Below are 21,588 nucleotides of genomic sequence, written 5' to 3'. Positions count from 1 at the left end.
CTACAATGTGAGAACTCGACAAGATGAAGATGAAACTGAATATAATGAAGATGCTTTTGAATTCCTCGCTGACCACTTGATACAATCTACAACTGCAAAAAAAGGTCCACCCAATAAACAATCAACGTTAATGGTTTCTCCAATTTGTGTGCAAATAACACAAGCTGAACTAACAGAGACTGAAGCTTCTACGCAATTGACTGAGGAACTTGCCAAAGATCTTGACTACAGTTTGTCTAGTTCGGCCGATTTGTCCACCACAGTTGAGTCACAAACCACAATCATGCAGGACGATTGGCTGATAAAGGAGCAGAAATACATTGTATTTGACAGCTGCCTGGTAGAGATTATACTGATGCTGAAATGGGTCCATCCAGAGGGGGAAAATATGCAGGGAGCCATTGGTGATTGTGACTCGTGTATTACAAGGCACTAACCTGAAAATCCAAGCCACCTGTGCCCACCTCCATGATACATTTTCATGGTCCGCTCAACCAATGCTGGGCAAAGTGCCAGCTGGAAATCTACTGTGTTCAGCAGCTTTACTTTTCAGTGGCACTACTTTTAGTACATTGTCAAGTTTCTGTCAATTTGTGGGACTTCACTTCCTTGCTAAAACGCGTACTACAAATATCAAAGAGAATTTTTATTCCCTGCTATTAGTCAAGCCTGGAAAATTGAACAAATGTCAATTGAAAGGACATTCTCTGGCAAACGATTCAGGCAGGCTGGCGATGGACAGTGTGAAAGCCACAGACTTTCAGCAAAGTACTGCCCATACCACTTTCAGGACATGGAAACTAAAAAAATGGTGAGTTTGGAGGTTGTGCAGGTGTCCGAATGTAAATCCTCAGTGGCCATGGAGAAACATGGTTTCCTAAAATCCCTCGAACATCTTCAATCGAGGGGAATGCAAATAGACCTCATAGCCACTAACAGACATATTTCAATAGCCAAGGCCATGCGAGAGCAGTTTCCAAACATTTGCCACCAATTTGATGTATGGCACGTTGCCAAATCAATCAATAAATAAATCACAGCTGCAGGTAAGAAAAAGGGTTCTGAAAATATTTTACAGTGGTCCCAGTCTTTCGGCAACCATCTTTGGTGGAGCTCCAAAACTTGTGATGGTGTTCAGGAGGAGAGGAAATTACTAAGGGGCCCATTGGTCAGTACTCACCCTCGAGAACTTGTAATACGAGATAGCTGCACCGTGTGAGGACAGGGGGCTCAAATGAGAATGGGCAATGGCTTTTTCAATGGGGATTTACCGGTCCCACAAAGGTCATACTACACCGGTAAGTCCCCATTGAACCAGGTCAGAGGCGGTACCGGTATGGGAGGTAGTCATGGCGCAAATAGCACCATGACTACCACCATACTCGGAATGAGGCTGTCCCTTTAGCAGAATGAAGAGGGGTTTGGCGGCTGTCTAATCATGTATTTATTTTCAACAAGAATGTTCTTTTCTTTTAAACTTAGTGTTGCTGTGGTGTATGATCAACTTTATTTTTATTTTATTGGTTATTTATAAGTCGCTTATATAAAAAGACAGTGTTTCAAAGCGCCACAAGGCAAAAGGGAAGGGAACAAGGGAACAAATAAACAATGGAAATGACAAACAATAAATAAGCCAAGAAATAGATATAGAGTTAGATAGGTAGTCTTTATTCGCAAGATATGTAAAAATAAGATTCACAATTCTTGTGTTACTGAGTCTGAACTTCATACATTGTAGTATATAAATCAATTAGACATTTTTCTAAGTAGCACATCTTCAGACTTAGAATTTCGGTGTCCATCATTTTTCTTTTTGTAATAAAAATTACCAACACGTTTCAAGCTTTGCGCTCTTCCATCAGGGGGTTAAACAAACTTCATATGTCTGTAATATGACAAACAATAAGATTCAGTAAGTCATAATGGGCCTCATTAGGACCCTGGCGGAGTGGGTTTCCGCCAGCGCTAATCGCGGCGGACCCGTCCGCCGTACTACGAGTTCCCTTAGCGCCATGGAGGTTTTCTCCGCCTGGTTTTACCGGGCGGAGAAAACCATGGCGCTAAGGGACCTCGTTGTTAATTACGCCGCCGTACTTTACGGCCGCGTAATTAACTCCTTCCCCACTCCCATTATACCCTATGGGGCAAGAATGGGAATGGGGAAGGGTAAAATGGGGATTGGGGATTTACCGCTCCGCCAAGGTCGGCATGGGGTGGTAAATCCGCCAACCCCCATGGCGCTATCGGCGGCTTTCCGCCATGCTCCGCGGTGCATTTAGCACCGCGGATTCCACCAGGGTCGTAATGAGGGCCAATGTGTTTACAGTGTTTACAGGATACATGTAAATAGATATAATTATCATGTTAATTTGAGCAAGCCAAATTAATCACCTCCATCTCCTATTGGTCTCAAAAGCATAGCAGGTGACTTGTTTTATCTGTTACCATGTGCCTCCGAAGATTTTACAAGGCAAGTGAGTAATGTCATTAAAGGAATAGTGCGCTCAAAAATATTATTGTCCCGAGGGTTCGGGTACGTGTTTTTAAGCATATGTTGATCGATTGTACAAACATTTCCTATGCACCTTACTGTAGTTTTCCTCATTTTTACACATGCAAAATCAGGCAGCAGGGCGCGCCCATCTTGTGCTAATCTTATGCGTTGCCGCATCACCCTAAGGTGAACTGCCCTGGCGGCACTAAATCATATCCCCCGCCCCTGAGGCTGACATCACTAGACACGTACCGCCCATTTCACAACGCCAATGCACATCTCGTGTCAACATTCCCTGCGCTTCAGCTAATGACGTGTCTCCATAGAAATGGCAGGACGCCTCTTTCCTCAATAAGTATAAACAGACCGCTTCTCATCAGACAACATCAAATTTGCTTTCCAATCGTTTCACTGTCTTTTTTGTGTATCCTGTGCCTCGTTTCTGCTCTGTTCAGCTACCTTCGTTGCTCGTAGTCCGTGCGAACAGATACTAGTACTAACATTACTATCTATTTTTATTTTGTCGCATAATGGCAACAATACAGCCCTACCAGTACGAGCCGGAGTATTCTGAGGCAGAATTACTCGAAAGAGAAAGATGCGGAAACGATGGGGCTTTGGACGGCAGTTGCGAGGATGAATCACCAGATCAAGAGCATGAGCCTAGTCACATGGACAACGTCTCCACCTGGTGTACCTGCAATCGGTGCGCGGTAATGCCAACCGAGGAGGAGAACTGCTGCTGCCGAGAAAACTCTGGATGCTTGTCCTACATATTGGAAGACGAGGCACGGCCGCAATGCGTTACTGAGCTGCATGACTTCAGGGCAGCCTGCCTCACACGGTCCGTGTTGAGGATTATGATGGTGCTTATGCACGAACTTCGCGCAACAGTTCGCCCTCGCAATCCAAGTAACGAGTAAGTGTACTCTAGATGTGATGTCACTTAGGCCACTAATATTTCATGGTTGTCGCCTATATTGTCGTAACTTTGCTCTATCACTGCCAAATGAATGTAGTCTTGAAATTCTATACATCACTCGTGATTTGGGGAAATCATAGTGGTCATTTTATGTTTATTTCATGTACAACCATGAAGCAATATTTCTTTGTGTTCCAAATGTAATGGAATGCATAGTCGTTCAATATTGTAATGTGTCTACACTTTAAAGCCCAAGTAGATTGATTCGTGAAGTAACATTTGTACTGGCAACAATGCAATAGAATACAATTGCATTTTTAGCTAAAGTTTAATACACTTATCTTGTTCATTTAAAAACAGTTTGTATCTTTCTCTTCCACAGGTGGTACAGGCTGGTGGCCTATCGTTCGTTTACATGGTGGCTTCATGGGAGCCTTGGACACTGCGTTCGACGAGTAATACCCGCCTGTGTCATTGGTGCCATTAGAGACACATTCCCCAGTGACAGCCGTCAGTACAGGGGATTTTCCCACACTGTGCTGCAACCCAAAGTTTATAATGTGTAGTTCATTTGTGCCGTCAAAATCAGCAACAAAATAAAATACAACTGAACTTTTATGAATGGTTGTTTCAATTTTTCAGTGAATCAAGTGTGTCTCCATTCAGCAGTGTTCCAGCCCTTTTATGCATGCCTCATGCCCCTCCATCCCCCCTCCAGAATCAATGACTGTTAGCACCTGTGGCCGTGCCCTCCCAAGGTGGCTGGCAGGGTGGGAATGACCAAGGTGCCACACACCATGTACACTTCAAATGTATTTTACGCACCCCTGCAATCCACATAAGTGTGTCTCCATTCAGCAGTGTTCTGGCCCTTTCTTGCATGCCTCTTGGCCGTCCGTCCCTCCCTAACCTATCAATGACTGTTAGCACCTGTGGCCGTGCCCTCCCAAGGTGGCTGGCAGGGTGGGAACGGCCAAGGTGCCACACACCATGTACACTTCAAAGGTATTTTATGCGCAGGGGCCATTGTTCACATGGCCTCTCCAGACCCTGTGTCTCCATGCAGGCTCCCCTGAAGCAGGCGTGCCCCTACACTCCACATAAGTGTGTCTCTCCCTTCAGCGCTGTTTTGGGCCTTGTCTGCACGCCTCATGCCCATCCATCCCCCCTCCATTATCAACGGCAGTTTGCACCAGTGGATGTGCGCTGCCAAGGGGGCTGGCAGGGATGGGAACGCCCAAGGTGCCAAACACCATGTACACTTCAAAGGTATCTTCCGCGTAGGGGCCATTGTTCACATGGCCTCTCCAGACCCTGTGTCTCCATGCAGGCTCCCCTGAAGCAGGCCGTGCCCCTACAATCAGCATAAGTGTGTCTCTCCCTTCAGCGCTGTTCCAGGCCTTGTCTGCATGCCTCATGCCCATCCATCCCACCTCCATTATCAACGGCAGTTCGCACCAGTGGATGTGCACTGCCAAGGGGGCTGGCAAGGATGGGAACGGCCAAGGTGCCAAACACCATGTACACTTCAAAGGTATCTTCCGCACAGGTGCCATTGTTCACATGGCCTCCTCAGGCCCAGTGTCTCCAGGCAGGCTCCCCTGATGCAGGCCGCGCCCCAGCAATCCACATAAGTGTGTCTCCATTCAGCAGTGTTCCGGCCCTTTCCTGCATTCCTCATGTCCCTCCAACCACCCTTCCAGAATCAATGACTGTTAGCACCTGTGGCCATGCCCTCCCAAGGGGGCTGGCAGGGTGGGAACGGCCAAGGTGCCAAACACCATGTACACTTCAAAGGTATCTTACGCTCAGGGCCCATTGTTCACATGCCCTCCCAGACCCAGTGTCTCCAGGCAGGCTCCCCTGAAGCAGGCCACGCCCCTGCAATCCACATAAGTGTGTCGCTCCCTTCAGCGCTGTTCCAGGCCTTGTCTGCACGCCTCATGCCCATTTATCCCACCTCCATTATCAACGGCAGTTCACACCAGTGGATGTGCGCTGCCAAAGGGACTGGCAGGGGTGGGAATGGCCAAGGTGCCAAACACCATGTACACTTCAAAGGTATCTTCCGCACAGGGGCCATTGTTCACATGGCCTCCCCAGACCCAGTGTCTCCAGGCAGGCTCCCCTGAAGCAGACCGTGCCCCTGCAATCCACATAAGTGTGTCTCTGCCTTCCACACTGTTCTGGGCCTTGTCTGCATGCCTCATGCCCATCCATCCCCCCTCCATTATCAACCGCAGTTCGCACCAGTGGATGTTCGCTGCCAAAGGGGCTGGCAGGGGTGGGAACGCCCAAGGTGCCAAACACCATGTACACTTCAAAGGTATCTTACGCGCAGGGGCCATTGTTCACATGGCCTCCCCAGACCCACTGTCTCCAGGCAGGCTCCCCTGAAGCAGGCCGCGCCCCTGCTATCCACATAAGACCACGCCATATACACATCACTCATTCACATACACACCCACTTTTCTAATTCTTTATAAACCCCCTTGATATTTATCATGAGAACATCTGTGAGCACTGATAGTCAACTCGTCAACGTGCTACCTGTGAACATCTCCCTGTTCTCCTGCTACTAACTACCCTGCTTGCTGAATCTAACTGTTTGTTGGTCAAGGTAAGGGCAGGTCACCTAAACATATCTTCTTGATCTCTACATTTCTATCTATTTCGAATGAACGTGCCCAGTAGTGTAATGTTCATTCATCTCATTGCCATTACCATTGACTTGAGTTTAATTTGTTCTGTTCTCGATATATAGCAATTGTCATCAGTGTCAATTGGGATAGAATTGCATCCTTCGCGGACCGTGTCCGTAAGCATGTTTCCTTTTGATGCATGATAGTATATTTAAGGGACAAGTAACATGTTACGATTTGCATCACATCAATCAATTGTGTATGAAAGTTATCCTAGAATACAGTCGGCTACGCTATACAGGTTTTGCTTCTGTGACCAAAACATACATTGCATAGAAAAATGTATGATATAATTCCATCTTTCTCACGCTTTCATGCAAAATAATTTTTTAACGATGTGGACCTTTTTTTTAACAGAATTTCCAACAATGCCTGCTTGTATGGTTTACGGTTGCTGTTCTAAGACCCAGAACAAACCCAAAGGCACAATAATGCATATATTCCCGAGGAATATAGATCTAATAAGAGAATGGGTCAGATATTGTGGATTTGCGCCGGAAGAGCTTGAAAGTAGAGCCCAGGATGTCTTGGGGGACTTCAGGGGTGATCGATTCCGCATCTGCAGACTGCACTTTGCCACGAATATGTACGACCAATCGCAGTACACAAAGAAGCATCGACTCAGAACGTCTCGTAAATTGCTTCCAAATGCAATTCCAACTCTATTCAGCTGTGGGCCTTGGGGTAGTGAACATGTAACTATATGGACGGATTGGTGTCTTAGGTTTAAATGTTCCTTATAATACTTTTCATATTGACAAGAATGTATTGCTTTATAACTAAACCCCATGTTGCTATACACCTGTCCCTGGTTTTAGGAGCATCATAGAAAACTATTTATGGACACAGAAAAATACACTGTAGTGCTCTTGGAAATAAGCATAATCTTTTCGTAATCGGTTACTTTACATGTCAATTTTTTTAGGTTAGCATTTCTAATTCAAATCTAATTTTCCCTTTACAACTCCATGACAATGCACTGAAATTGAAGGAGCAAGATTCTGCATCCATGTCTTTCCCAGAGTCAACAACAACTTCGAGCGCGTATCAGGTAGTTTTATTTCGCTATTCAGTTCTGGAAATGTATGGAATTAGAGATAATATGATAAAGTTTACGTATCCTGTCGTTTGTTTACATAATGTTTCATTTATGGGTTTTTATTGATATGTACCATTGTCTTCATCCCATTGTGTGTGTTCAATTTCACTTTTTTCATTCATACTAAAACAAGTTCTGTGTTACAAGGTGATGCTGGTACTTCGACTACAATTACAACATCCTTTAGAGCTGATCCAGAGCCTGAGGTATGCGTACTGACAGTTCCCTTGAATGAAAGAAAGTATATCCTACATCTGATACTATTAGACAGTGACATTATTATAAACGAGCATCTTTTGCAAAATGCTGGAGTGAAACATTACAATCAGTGGGTTTTGCACAGTGATCTCTGATCGAATACACTAGCCATCAATCAGGTGAAATTCGAAATGTATATTTTTACTAAATGACATACACAGTGTACGAGGGTACCTATGTAAGCCATGTGTGCAAGGAAATAATTTGATTTCAAATACAATTGACTTTTTTTTAATGAATATTCTATTCTAGGGATGTATACAAGATCGGGAAATAGAAGAGGAGGCACGTGGATCCGAGGTGGCGGACCAACTTGCTGGTGCAGTCGTTACAGTGAAGAACACGGTTTCACAGAAAATCAAGAAAGCAAGGGTAACTAACAAACAATTTCGATTACAAAAAGTGTTTTGGGCTGGTGTCTTCATAACATGCTTTTTAAAAAATCTAAAGTGCTATATACTGTATGTTGGATTTACATTGGACATGTTTTTACAACCCATCTGCTAGAGGCCCAGATGTAAACGAACTATGAAGACACAGACAGCTACTGAAACCACAGATGCTGCTTGCCAAACTGATTTCACCATGGAGCAACTATTATTTGAGGAGCAGGGTGCTCAAATCTATAAGCAGACTCGAGATGCTTATGCCCAATGGCCAGAAAATGAATTGAATGTGACCGGCGAAGCCAGCAAAATGTTGTTGGACCATTGCTACAATGCGAGAACTCGACAAGATGAAGATGAAACTGAATATAATGAAGATGCTTTTGAATTATTCGCAGACCACTTGACACAATCGACACCCGCAGAAAAAGGGCCACCCAAAAAACAATCGACATTGATGTTTTCTGCGATTCGTGTTCTAATAACACAAGCTGAAATAACAGAGACTGAAGCCTCAACACAATTGACCGAGGAACTAGCCAAAGATCTTGACTACAATTTGTCCTGTTCGGCCGATATGTCCACCACAGTTGAGTCACAAAAAAAACACATTCATGCAGGACGATAGTCTAATAAAGGAGCCCAAATACATTGTATTCAACAGCTGCCTGGTGGAGATTATACTGATGCTAAAATATGTCCATCCAGTGAGGGGGGAAGTATGCGGGAAGCCATTGTTGAATGTGACTTGTGTATCACAAGGCACTAAACTGAAAATACAAGCCACCTGTGATCTGCTCCAAGCAAAATTTTAATGGTCCGCTCAACCGATGCTGGGGCAAGTCCCAGCTGGAAATCTACTGTGTGCAGCAGCTTTACTTTTCAGTGGCTTTACTTTTAGTAGGTTGTCCAGCTTCTGTAAACTTGTGGGACTTCAGCTCCTTGCTAAAAGGCAGTACTATAAATATCAAAGAGAATTTTTATTTGCCGCTATTAATGAAGCCTGGAAAATTGAACAAATGTCAATTGAAAGGACATTCTCTGACAAACGATTCAGGCTAACTGGGGATGGACAGTGTGACACTCCCGGATTTTCAGCAAAGTACTGCACATACCACTTTCAGGACATGGAAACTAAAAATATTGTGAGTTCAGTGGTTGTGCAGGTGTCCGAATGTACATCCTAAGTGGCCATGGAGAAACATGGTTTTATCAAATCTCTGGAAGATCTCAAATTGAGGGGAATGCAAATAGACCTCATAGCCACCGACAGACATGTTTCAATAGCCAAGACCATGAGAGAGCAGTTTCCTAATATTCGCCATCAATTTGATGTATGGCACGTTGCCAAATCAATCAATTAAAAAACTCAGCTGCTGGAAAAAAAAGGTTCTGAAAATATTTTACAGTGGTCCCAGTCTTTCAGCAATCGTCTTTGGTGGAGCACCATAACTTGTGGTGGGTATGTGGAAATTCTACTAGAATAATGGCAGTCACTAATGCACCACTGTTCCAACGTTCACTCTTGGACTGAAAACCAACATTTCCACCAATGTGCACATGGACCTTTGTCGGAGGAGCAGGAACGCAAGAAGAAGTGGTTGATTCCATCTTCACCTCCACACAAAGCTCTTGAGAAGATGTGAGAATAGATAAACAATTCCTATCATGGTCTAGCCCCCCTTGGGCAACCATGTATCAGTCTTATACAACCCTAGCCAATCCTAGCCAATCACTATGCCCCCCCATGCTTTCGTATCTCAGGCCCTTTGTGCACTGTGTTACTTCTAGATTACTCCTAACATACTCTTATAGACACAATAACATAAGACACAAAGGAAACACATGAATCGATTTCATTATAACAATAGAATACATTTATTTATGCACAGCAAAGCATGATGCAAACAATACTAAAACTATTGCAAATATCTAATTTGCACCTTTTATGCTTCTGGTGCAAATCTACCATGCAGTGGACTATAAGCCTTACAGGCTTCTAATGCAAGCGATCAGTGTCTAATGCAATATACATATGGCAAGTGTCACATCAGCATTCCTCTCCATTCCACACCATACTTCACACTCACTCTCTAAGACAATCCCTGTCTGATTTCCCCTTCCCCAAACCCAAAGCTCTTTTTGTGAGTGTCTGTTCTAATCAATCAGTTTAGGCCATAAACCATACTTCCCATTTGCATGTGCATCTCTCCCCTCTCCAGCTCTGTCTTTGCCAAGTCTCTCCTCTATGCACAACTCTGCAACCAGCCAGTCAGTGTCTGCCTCTCAAGATCTGGTCACTCAAACTGCCTCTGCCTTTGCCAAGCTCTTCGATCTGTCCCAAGCTGGTCTCCCAGGCCTGCATCACTGTCACACCAAAACGCCTCTCTCTCATCGAACTCCATCAACATCTCAAAACTCCAACAACTAGCACCTTCTACTCCCCTCTCTCTTGGTTATACTATTCCATGACATACTCAAATCCCTATGGTTACTTTGTTCTCTAAGCTAAGAATGTCTCTTTCTCTGTCAGCATTTCTACAATGCCTGAAAGTCTGTGTTTGCATGTTCTTTCACTTCCTGTTCTGTCATCACTGCGTGTTCTGTGTCAATGTGACATTGGACATCATATCTCTATCATGGCCTTCTGTCTGCGGTGCCTCCATTTCTCCATTCATACCCATTCACTCCACTGTTGGCTTCACGAAATCTCTCTTTCCCCATGCATGCAAAGGCTCACCTTGCCTGCAAAGGCTCCTCTCCCATCTCTCCATGTGGCGCTGCCTGGATGGCCTCCACCTTTTCTGTCTCTGCGAACACCAAGCCATGCTGATTAGGCCAGGCCGTCTCTCTACTAAGGCAAAGTTTGTCTGTGCCTGCCAAGAAACTGTTTACGGATACTTGTACTCATTGTAATTCAAAACAATCTTCGCACACCATGGCGCTCCTCTGTCTCCATTCAAAATGGCTTAGGATCCATAGGCCTCATGCTTTCAATAGTGCTTACTCTTTCTCTCGCAATGGCAAGTGCTATATAATACAAACTTATTCTAGGTGTACACTCAATGCGTGGTGTCTCTACAATGCATACATGTGTACATGTAACTACAAAACATAACATGTGTCTCTAAATGGCTCTACAAGTATAACAGTGTGTCTCTAAAGCACTACATGGCACTTCAAATACGACAGTGGCCCTCATTACAACTCAGGCGTTAAGGGTTTAACGGCGCCGTTGGCGCCGTTAACCCTTAACGCCTGATTACAAGTGTCCCTTTGCGGGTTGGTGTTTAACGCCTGCTTTTAGCAGGCGTTAAAAATCCAACCCGCAAAGGGACTTTGGAGCTAATTACGGCACCGTAATTTACGGTGCCGTAATTAGCACCTTCCCCATTCCCATTATGCCCTATGGGGGCAAAAATAGGAATGGGGAAGGGCAAATGGTGAATGGGGAATTACCGCCCCACTCACCTTGGAATGGGGCCGTAATTCCGCCATCCACCATGGCGGAATCGTAACCTTAGCGGCATGGACCATGGTGCTAATAGCACCATGGTCCTCCGCCAAGGTTGTAATGAGGGCCAGTGTGTCATTCTATTGCAAATGGCTAATGCATACAAAGTGGCAGTCTAATATGTGGATAGTGTAATGTTACTAGTTCATGTACTAATCAGAATATATGATGGATAACTAAACAGGATGCAATGATGGAATGATTCCATAGCAAAGAGTAATGATTGGGTAATGATAACAAATCCATGCTCCTCATTTTATCATATTCTACAAAGATTGTGTTTGATAAAACTCTATAGAGAGATCGGAAGGGACTCACAGAATTCTGTCACATGGGAGATTTGGAGGTGTTCCACAATATGTGCCTAAAGTACAGGCCCAAGAGATTACATTTCGGCATAGACAGGATGCAATAAAGGACATTACTAGCGGCATTAGCGCATAACGAGAACGTAGGGTGTGAGCAATCGAGGACTGCTGGAAACTTTGGGATGCTTCATTACACAATTGCCTTTACGAAAAGAAGCAAAAAATGGGTGGTCAAGTCAATATACCAGGAAATGGAATTCGATTTTGTGAAAGATCTCATTTTGACTGTGTTGAACATACATACTCATGGAATCGTGCATGATTTTGTTCCGAGGACACATACATTGCCACAAAACATTGCAAAAGTGCCCTGTCCACCGAAAGCAGACCTCGTGGAGCAGTTCACTTCCCTGGTTCAAATGATTAGCAACTATTTATTTGTTCAACAATGTTTATATAAAGTGTCCAAATAAAGTGTCAATTTGTCTTTTGAAATGTATCCTCTTTGTCAATTCTTTTTTGCAAGAAGGGCCTTTTGGAGAATGCCATACAGTGTAACGCTGTGCTTTCACACTTCCCGGTTTCGTCAAGCTCTTGTGGGTCCTCACTGATCGTAGGAGGGTCAGATGGATAACAGCATGAAAGCAACTTTGGGGTTCTGCAGTTGCCTTACCAAACACTTGTCCAAATAGCTGAATAACTACACGTCCCACAAAAGAAATGAGACCTAGGCTACATAAGATACTTGGCACGCAAGAACTACTGACTGTAAGCAAAACAGTGCATAAAAGGGGGTTGTTGGTGGGATATAGGTGCATTCTGACCTATATTTTCATGGGGGCATGTGTGAGGGGTCGTTGCTAATGTAAGGAAGGAGGGGATCGTTTAAGCCCCCCCCATACATTCTACGTTACAGGGACCACTTGCTCTTGCACTAGTGGGGGGACACCTCCTTTGCCCTTCTGCAGCCATGGGGAATAAGGCCCTGACATAAGCAAAGGTGGGGCTATTGCTAGACACACTTGGACTCCATTTTGTGCACCCTCGACTCCATTTTTGGACAGGGCCGCATTCTGGCATTGCAAAGTCTCCCCTCTCCTCAGCAGCGCCGCGCATAGCGAGCACTGACAGCCCCCACCTTTTTCGTCCTGCGCCTGTGCCTCCCAAGTCCATTTCTCACAGATGTGCTGAAACAAGATGTTGCGAACAAACAAGGTATTCATTTAATTCTTCCTCTGAGATCACTGCCCTGTGTGTGACCGGGCCGAACCATGACTTGTAGTTCATCCATCTCAACAAATCTGCTCCTGCACCTCTCACACCCGCTGTTGGAAAACTACTGCTTGTTCAACCTTGTGCCCCTCCAAAGCTATTCTTTTGATGTACCAGAAGTGTGACCCTTCCTTGCTGACGAACCCCAGAGTGCCCCCTAATAAAACCAGACCCTGGTCACAGTATATTCCGTCCTAAACTAACATGTGTCGCTCCACCCCATTCTCGCTCTGATGTGCCAGACCTGACAGCTATCAATCCTGACCCCCGCAGGTTCCCTCAGGGGCAAGACCACCACACCCTTCACCTCTCTAGTGACCCAAAGAGGGATAGTACAAACACACGTGTGCAATTTAGATGCGTTCAAAGAGAACTGGGGTCATGGGTTCAGGAGACCGTGGCCGGGCAGGAGGTGGTTGCAGCAGGGCTTGCTCTGACATTCTCGTACAAGCACATTTTGTCAGGGCTCGAGACTCACTCCTTGCGAAAAATGTTTACGTGATTTGCCGTGTGAACAGGAGATGGGCTGAGCTGACAGGTGGTGTTGGCTGGCTGGGAGAGTGCGAAGTTCTCCATAGGAACATTATAAATAAGGCATTTGGAAGTAAATTAACTGTAACTGTTTTCATTAAAAAAAGTAAATCACTAGAAATTTCGTGCGGCATTGGTGGATGGCAGCAAACAATTCATTCGTTTTTCAAAAATATTTCTAATGCCACTATGGTCTGAAGGGCTATTCGCTCCCATTCGGAGTGAAGGTCAGCGCCTTTGAATTTTGCTTGTGAGCTGAGCAAACCCACGCATCGTACACGGTATAAGGTTACATTGTTTTTTGACCTTGGAAGAAAGGGATGATTCCGAAAGGAATGAATGAAGGGAGGGGTGTAATACCGTCAAATATGATAAGGTTCACCATTCCAAAACTGGACAAAGGAACATGTAATTTCATTTTATGAAAATCCGTTGATCTGAACGGAGTCTCTGCGTTGCGCCGAGAGAATGGAAATGCCGAATATTATGTAAGTTTTACAGTAGACTGTTTTATAGACGAACGAGTCAAGGTTTCATTAGCCTACTGTTATTGCTGGCTTACATTGTAATGGGTTGTTGTTTGTGGCATATTGCAACGACACGCAAAAACAACCTGTGTGTACTTGTCTTTGTCCCGGGCACATGGGCAGTCCAGGATCGAAATGCATGTAGTCCACATCTGGGTTCCCCCAGGTTCCACAAACGCCAAATTCTACGCTAATATTTAGTTAAAATGCCGTCTATGTGTTCTATGAATTGTAGCGTCACCTTCCGCATATCATTGTGAGCTAAACATACTCTGTAGCACTAACCTCTCAAGCAAATTGAAGACTACTTTCCACAATGTTTTCTCTGTGTTCCCATTGTTTCAAGTTTGTGTTCATTATTAGTTTTCACACGGTGCAGAATTAATAGGTAAATTAATCAATTATAATAAAGAACGGCTACTCTGACACATTTCTGTTATGTTTTCCAAACAGCTACATCCTGCTTTTCTGCGATTGTCATTGATTCAGATACCAATTGATGGCTTCTTTAACAGGCAGCTGCAGATACACTTAAATGGCTGGGTCACTATGACGCTGTTTTGGAACGATCGCCACGGGCCGATATGCCCTTACACGGTACCAGCAATAAGGAGCAACCTGACATTGTTTACGGTGGCCCTGCGCCAAGCTGATGCCGAAGCCTTGCGATTCACAATGCATCCAATGTGCTTCTTATACCCAAAAGGAACACCATGTGACTCACAATAAACATTTGTGGATCGAGAACAAAGAAAAAAATTACCCATTTGCTTGAATATGCCAATCGCCGGATGTTCTCAGAGTGTTTATTGTGAAATATAAGTACATTACAAATTGTAGTGTTTAGCTATTTCCTTTAAAAGTATAGTTTTATATTCAAAACCAGGACGCGCTGTGTTGTGAGATGATGTGTGTTGATATTTCGGGTTCTGCATCAACTTACGTTAACACGTAGGTGATGACTGGGCGCGTTTGGCTACGCTGCCCAGTAACGTCATGGAGATAGGCGGAGAATATCACTAGGTTTTGTGATGTCAGCCTCAGCGGCGGGGGATAAGGTTTAGTGCCGCCTGGGCAGTACACCTTCAGGCGATGCAGCAACGGATAAGATTAGCACAAGATGGCCATGCCCTGCTGCCTGATTTGCATAGGAAATGCTTAAAAACACATGCCCGAACCCTCAGGACAATAATATTTTTGAGCGCACTATTCCTTTAACTATTATATATTTACCTGTTTCAGTTTAAAATTCACGTAAGACAATGTCAGCTCTCACCTCGTGTCACTGTCCATATAATGCAGTTAACTGGGGACAACGGTTCTCACGTCAAACTATACTTCTCAAAGATAAGGAGTTTCTTTAGTCTGAATGATAAAGAATCAAAGCGTGACTAGTCTTTCTGTATATTACTAAAGAAGTGGTGGGTATGGGTAGACATTGTCTTAAACATACTTGTGTGTCTATCCAGGCACTGGATGCCTGGATAGACACACAAGTAAGTTAAAGACAATGGGCCTCATTACAAGTTTGACGGTAGCCTTGCCGGTAAAACCGGCAGGCTGCCGCCAAACTTGTGATTTTTTCCAGCACCCATGAATGGGCAATTACCGGTTCATTACGGCCCTGCCAGACCCGGTAATTGCCCATTCGCGGGCGCCGGTAAAAAATGCTCCCCATTCCCATTTCAGCACCATAGGGCTCAATGAGAATGGGGAGGTTGGCAAGGGAAATGGGTCGGTCGGGCAGGCAGACACCTGCGATCAGAACTCGTAGTTTGCTGGTCCGGTAACAACGGTACCGGCAAGCTTACCGGTACCGTTGTTACCCAACCGGCAAACTTATAATGAGGCCCAATCTCTACCCATACCCACCACTTTTTTAGTAATATACAGAAAGACTAGTCACGCTTTGATTGTTTACCATTCAGACGAAAGAAACTCCTTATCTTTGAGAAGTATAGTTTGACGTGAGAAGCGTTGTCCCCAGCTAACTGCATTATATGGACAGTGAGACGAGGTGAGAGCTGACATTGTCTTACATGAATTTAAAACGCAAATGTGGCAATATGTAATAGTTAGTGACATTACTCACTTGCCTTGCAGAATCTTCAGATGCACATGGTAACATATAGAACAAGTCACCTGCTGTGCTTTTGAGACCAATAGGGAGATGGAGGTGATTAATTTGGCTTGTTCAAATGAACATGATAATTATATGTATTTACATGTATTCTGTAAACAATGTAAGCACATTATGACTTACTGAATCTTATTATGTGTCATATTACAGACATATGAAGTTTGTTTAACCCCCTGATGAAGAGCACAAAGCTTGAAACACGTTGGTAATTTGTATTAAAAAGAAACATTATGGACACCAACATTCTAAGTCTGAAGATGTGCTATTTAAAACATTTCTAATTGATTTATATACTACAATGTATGAAGTTCAGACTCAGTAACACAAGAATTGTGAATCTTTTTTATACATATCTTGCGAATAGAGACTACCTATCTAACTCTATATCTAATTCTTGGCTTTTCTAGCCAGTGCTAGTGTGCAGGGGACTGGAGTTCCCCCACTGAAGGAACTTTACTGTGTATTTGCATATTCCACGATCCATGTGCCAGGACCGGATTTTCTCCCCTGCACCTCAAGAATATTACTAGTAATTTATAATCTCAAACTCTATTTTATACTCATTAACAAGGTGAGTGGTGTATCTTTGTGTTCCATTAAAGAATAAATAAGAAACAACAACAAAAACAATCCTAGTAGGCCTTGTGACATTTGGAAAGTGCAAGTGCAGAGAAAAAAAGAGGGTGGGGTGAGGGGTAAGTGCAAAAAGGGCCCCCTGGTGGGCGAGTGCCAGAGGTGCCTGTTGGGGAAGGCAATTGTGAGTGCATGGGCAGAGGCATCCCAAGCTAAAACAGGGAGGTCTAAAGCACATGAGGTAAGTGCAAGGCCGAGACAAGCTACCCAACTAGCAGATCTGGGCCAAGAGGGTAGTGCAGCGGAGCTGACGGATGCTGGTGTCGATTGGGCAAATGGCCAGGACCCTATTAGACTCTTGAGGGACCGGGCCGCCAATCTCAGCAGTGCCATTGTGATAGACATTAATGATGCACCTACAGGAATACGCCAAGAGTACTTCACATCTAGTGCTGCCATGTCTGGAGAGGGAACAGAGAAGAAGAGATCAGTGACAGTCTGTCTGGAAGTAGCACTGATATAGGTGTCAGCAATAGGTAGGCCAGAATTAGAGGCCAAGAGATCTTTTAAAAAAAATGTCTACCAGACATTGTGAGAGACGAGTCATGGGAGAGAGAATAGCAGTTAGAATAGATGGGAGAGATATAGAGTGCCATTGAAGAAGAGGAAAAAGAGGGATAGTTGAAGAGGCTGCCCAATGCACGGGCAAACTCACCACGTGGCCTAGCAGCCGAGGGAAAGTAGGAGGATACACAGATGTGTAAAGCACACCTACATTTGAATTTTCAAGGCTGCACCTAAATACAGCACAAGATGGAAGATGCGCAGCTATTAAAAAGTACACCTACATTCAATTTCCAAACAGGGTGCAGCACAAGATGGTGGATGCAAAGCTTACAAGAGCACACCGTGGGGTAGGCATGGTATCAAATGGTAGACACAGACACAAGAAAGCAAGATTGTAAAACCTTTATTAACTTGAAACTAACTGGCCCTGTTTCTAAATGGGCGTAATCTCAACCATTAAACTAAGTGAAAAGGAAGCCAAATTTCTGTCAGTCAAATTAGTAAAGATGTCTGTGTCAAACCTATGCTTGCCCTCACTTTCTTCTAGAACAATAATGTGAACAGGATTGGATCAAAATAAAATAGTGAGTGAAAATAATATCAGGATGGCACTGGTGCTGTCTCCCAGCTCCCTTCCCTAAGCTTGAGTTACTTGGGATTCAACAGAGTTCCTTCGGTTCAAATAGTTCACACAAAGTTCCTTCAGGTTTCTAAGGGCTTTCCTTCCCCACAGACTTAGAAGCCCTTCTCGTCACCTTCTCTCAGGAATTTCACAGTTCACAATATTTTGCTTTCACAAGACTCTCTTGCTGTGGTTTCATCAGGGGTTTCCTTCCTCTACAATTCCAACCACTTGACAGTTCAATGGTTTCTCTTCACGTCAGATGCTCTTGTCAAAAAAATGGGGTTCTTTTCCCCAACAGTTCTCAACAACTCAACAACTCTTCAATCAGGGACTTTCGACCACTTTGATACCTTGGCTTCACGGGATCATTCCCTCGGCACTCTATCAGTTTAATCACAGTTCACAAACAGGGTCGAGCCCCAGGCACTCTTTAGCTTCTTTATCTTTTCACAATTAGCTTTCAGGCCTGTGCCCCAGGCACTCTTTAGCTTCTTTTGGGGTTTCAGCTTGATCTTCCTATCTCATGCAGCTCCCCTCTCATGCTTTCTATTTTGCTCCTACTTCGAGCTTCACACAGCACCTTCCCCTGCACCTTCGGAGAGTGATTCAATTTCAACAGTCTTTCGACAACGTGTAAACGTACACACGACCATTCCATTACTTTGTTTCCTTTGCTTTCACAATTATCGCTTTCACATTACAGTTCACAATGGACAATTGAAGCTTTCTCTTCCACATGTCTTTCATCCTACGCTTGTCCTTTACTTGCAACAAATTATCTCTCGCGCTTTGCGTCTTTCACCAACCGGGCTCCCATCTCACTTTGAACTCACCGGTTGTGATAACTTCAGCGTAGCTTTTGCAGTTATGTCGTGTCGAGGTTCAGGGGCTCCTTGCCTGCCCTCAGACACTCCTGGGCTGCCTCGCTGGACCAGGGGAACGATCACCTCTTCAAGGACTTCCCTTCAGAGATCAGCATACCACGCAATCCCCTTCAGGCTGCTTGGAAACACGGCTCCCTTGCCACGCTTTCTCAAGCTTTCTCAAAGCATGGTTTCTAAGCGTCTCAGTGCTCCTTCTCCGACAGCAGATCTCGGGGTGCTCAGGCTTTCCAGTTGCCTGTAAGCTCGTTCTCTAACTCAGGTTCCTTCTCGGGCTCAAACTCGTTCATTCAGTTTCTTGCAGCTACTCCTTTTATACACCTGTGGAGTATTAACAGGCTTCAGGTGGATACAATCTTTGCCCAGTGCCGGACCTTGTTATTGGGACATTCATGAAAATAGTAGAGTGCCTCTGAATGTAGTTTCTTCATTTTAATGGCACTGTGGTGCTTTGGGAAGGAGGAGTATACTGATGAAATGCTCCCCTTCCTCGTCTCAGTTCATTCATCAAAGGAATGGGGAATGTGGGTGTTTGGGGAACAGTAGCCATATAGGCTGAAGGAATGTCAGGTAGGGGGGTGTTCAAAAAGGGGGGATACCATGTCTCACCTTTGGGTAATCCCTCCCCAAACCCAGAGGACCCTCTACCTAGGTGATCCTCCCTCGCTAGTCCGCCCCCAGGGTCGGGCTCCGAAAGCGATGGCCCTCCCCTGGCCACCTGTTTAGAGGATCCCCCAGGAGTGGATAGGGAAAAACCCTCAGGTTTTTCACAACACCTAGATTAGATTTTCAAATGGGAACTAGATTCAATTTTCGAACAGTGTGCAGCGCAAGGTGGTGGATGCAAAGCTTACAAGAGCACACCTATATTCAATTTCCAAACAGGGTGCAGCACAAGATGGTGGATGCAAAGCATTCAAGACCACACCTAGATTCGAAAGTCAAACAAGGCATTTCAAAAGGAGCTGCGCAGCAGTCGCTACATGGATGAAAGAACAGCAAGAGGAACATGTCAAGTGATGCATAATTGGAGTACAGGCTCTTAGATAGACCAGCACAGGCTGACAGCCTCCATAGCACAAAAGGCAGAAAATTAGTACTTAAGAGCGAAGGGACACGTGATACATCCTGTAGTGGAGGAGGGTGTCCAGGAGATAAGTTGTTAGTTAGCCCATTAGAGTTAGTGGAAGTGTGGCAGCTGCAGAGGCGCTTGGCTGGAGGTGGATATTAGGTGCAGTGCCTTAAAATGATCAGGTCATGACAAGAGAGGGGTGATCAGGGCCAGTGAAGCTGACGTTTTGTAGGAGAGCTGAGGGCAGGGGGTCGCAAGGTATGAAGATAGTGAGGAGTAGCAGCTTACCCTGTGCGCAACTGCACAGTGGCACGAAAAGCCTGGATGAAGGTCCCTCGCAGGCTGATCAATGGTGGCTGCACCGCATGGTGTGGGATGCCGCTGAGGGCTACCATGAAAGTTAGCAGGAAAGGCTCTCCCAACCGGGGAGTCAACCTTTATACCTGTGGCCGGTAAGGGGGCCGGCGATCACCTGCCGGCTCCACTTGGAAGTGGATAATATTGTAGATGCCCAGCCAATCATAGCGTGCTTCATCCGGGAAGCAGGAACAGCTGTTATTCAATGCTGCACCGGGCAGCCATGTTGACGAAGGTCCCTCGCAGGCTGATCATTGGTGGCTGCACAGCGTGGTGCACGATGCAGCTGAGGGCTGCCACGAAGGTTAAGCAGGAAAGTCTCTCCCAACAAGGGAGTCAACCTTTATACCTGTGGCCCTTGAGGGGGCCGGCGATCACCTGCCAGCTGCACTTGGAAGTGGATAATATTGTAGATGCCCAGCCAATCATAGCGTGCGTCCCCCGGGAAGCAGGAACAGCTGTTATTCAATGCCCCAGCGGGCAGCCATGTTGACAAAGGTCCCTCGCTGACTGATCAACGCTGGCTGTACCGCGTGGTGTAGGAGGGCTGCCATGAAAGTTAATCAGGAAAGCAATGGATACAATGGGCCTCATTACGAGTTTGGGGGTAACCATGCCCTTAATAATGGCATGGCTGCCTCCAAACTCTGGTCCGGGTCCAGGTTCCCTGAATGGGGAAATACTGGGCCATTCCTACCTAGGAGGGCCCAGTATTTCCCCATTCAGGGAACCCGGACCCGGCCCATCCCCATTTCCATTGAGCCCCCATAGGGCTCAATGGGAATGCGGCGCATGCTAACAACGGGCCCGTTAACGACGGGCCCGTTGTTAGCATGCTGGGCCGCTCGCGGCACCCGCTAAGGACGCCTGGTGAAACTAGGCGTCCGTCCTGAGCGGGTACCTCGTAAAGAGGCGGTATGGGTTTAACGGCGCCGGCAGCTCTACCGTCGCCGTTAAACCCATACCGCCAGGGTCGTAATGAGGCCCAATGTCTCCTAATTATGTATGTTGCGTCTGAAATGTTAAGTTACATCTGCCATTTCACTGATTAAAAAAGATGAATGCAATGATCATATATAACCACAGAAGCACTAGCACATTCAGATGAGACTGTGTCATGAAATTACATAGCACATCTCTGATGCAATGTTCTATGATAATTTTAGCACACCTGGTGAAAAGCACTGGTGCTGTCCTGCAAAGTAAAACAAACCTGATGACATGTCTGGATTAATAGGGAGGTGACATGATGTGTTTTTGAAATACATTTCACCTAGCCTATCAAACTGCCCGTCACCATCAAACTTTAATCCCGCTTTAAACTCTTTTGACAACTTATATAATGCTCTGCCAAATAGAG

This window comes from Ambystoma mexicanum, chromosome 1p (genome assembly GCF_040938575.1).
Source record: "Ambystoma mexicanum isolate Mex_15411 chromosome 1p, UKY_AmexF1_1, whole genome shotgun sequence".
NCBI classification, from domain to species: Eukaryota; Metazoa; Chordata; class Amphibia; order Caudata; family Ambystomatidae; genus Ambystoma; species Ambystoma mexicanum.
Note: the sequence above shows the minus strand (reverse complement) of the source record.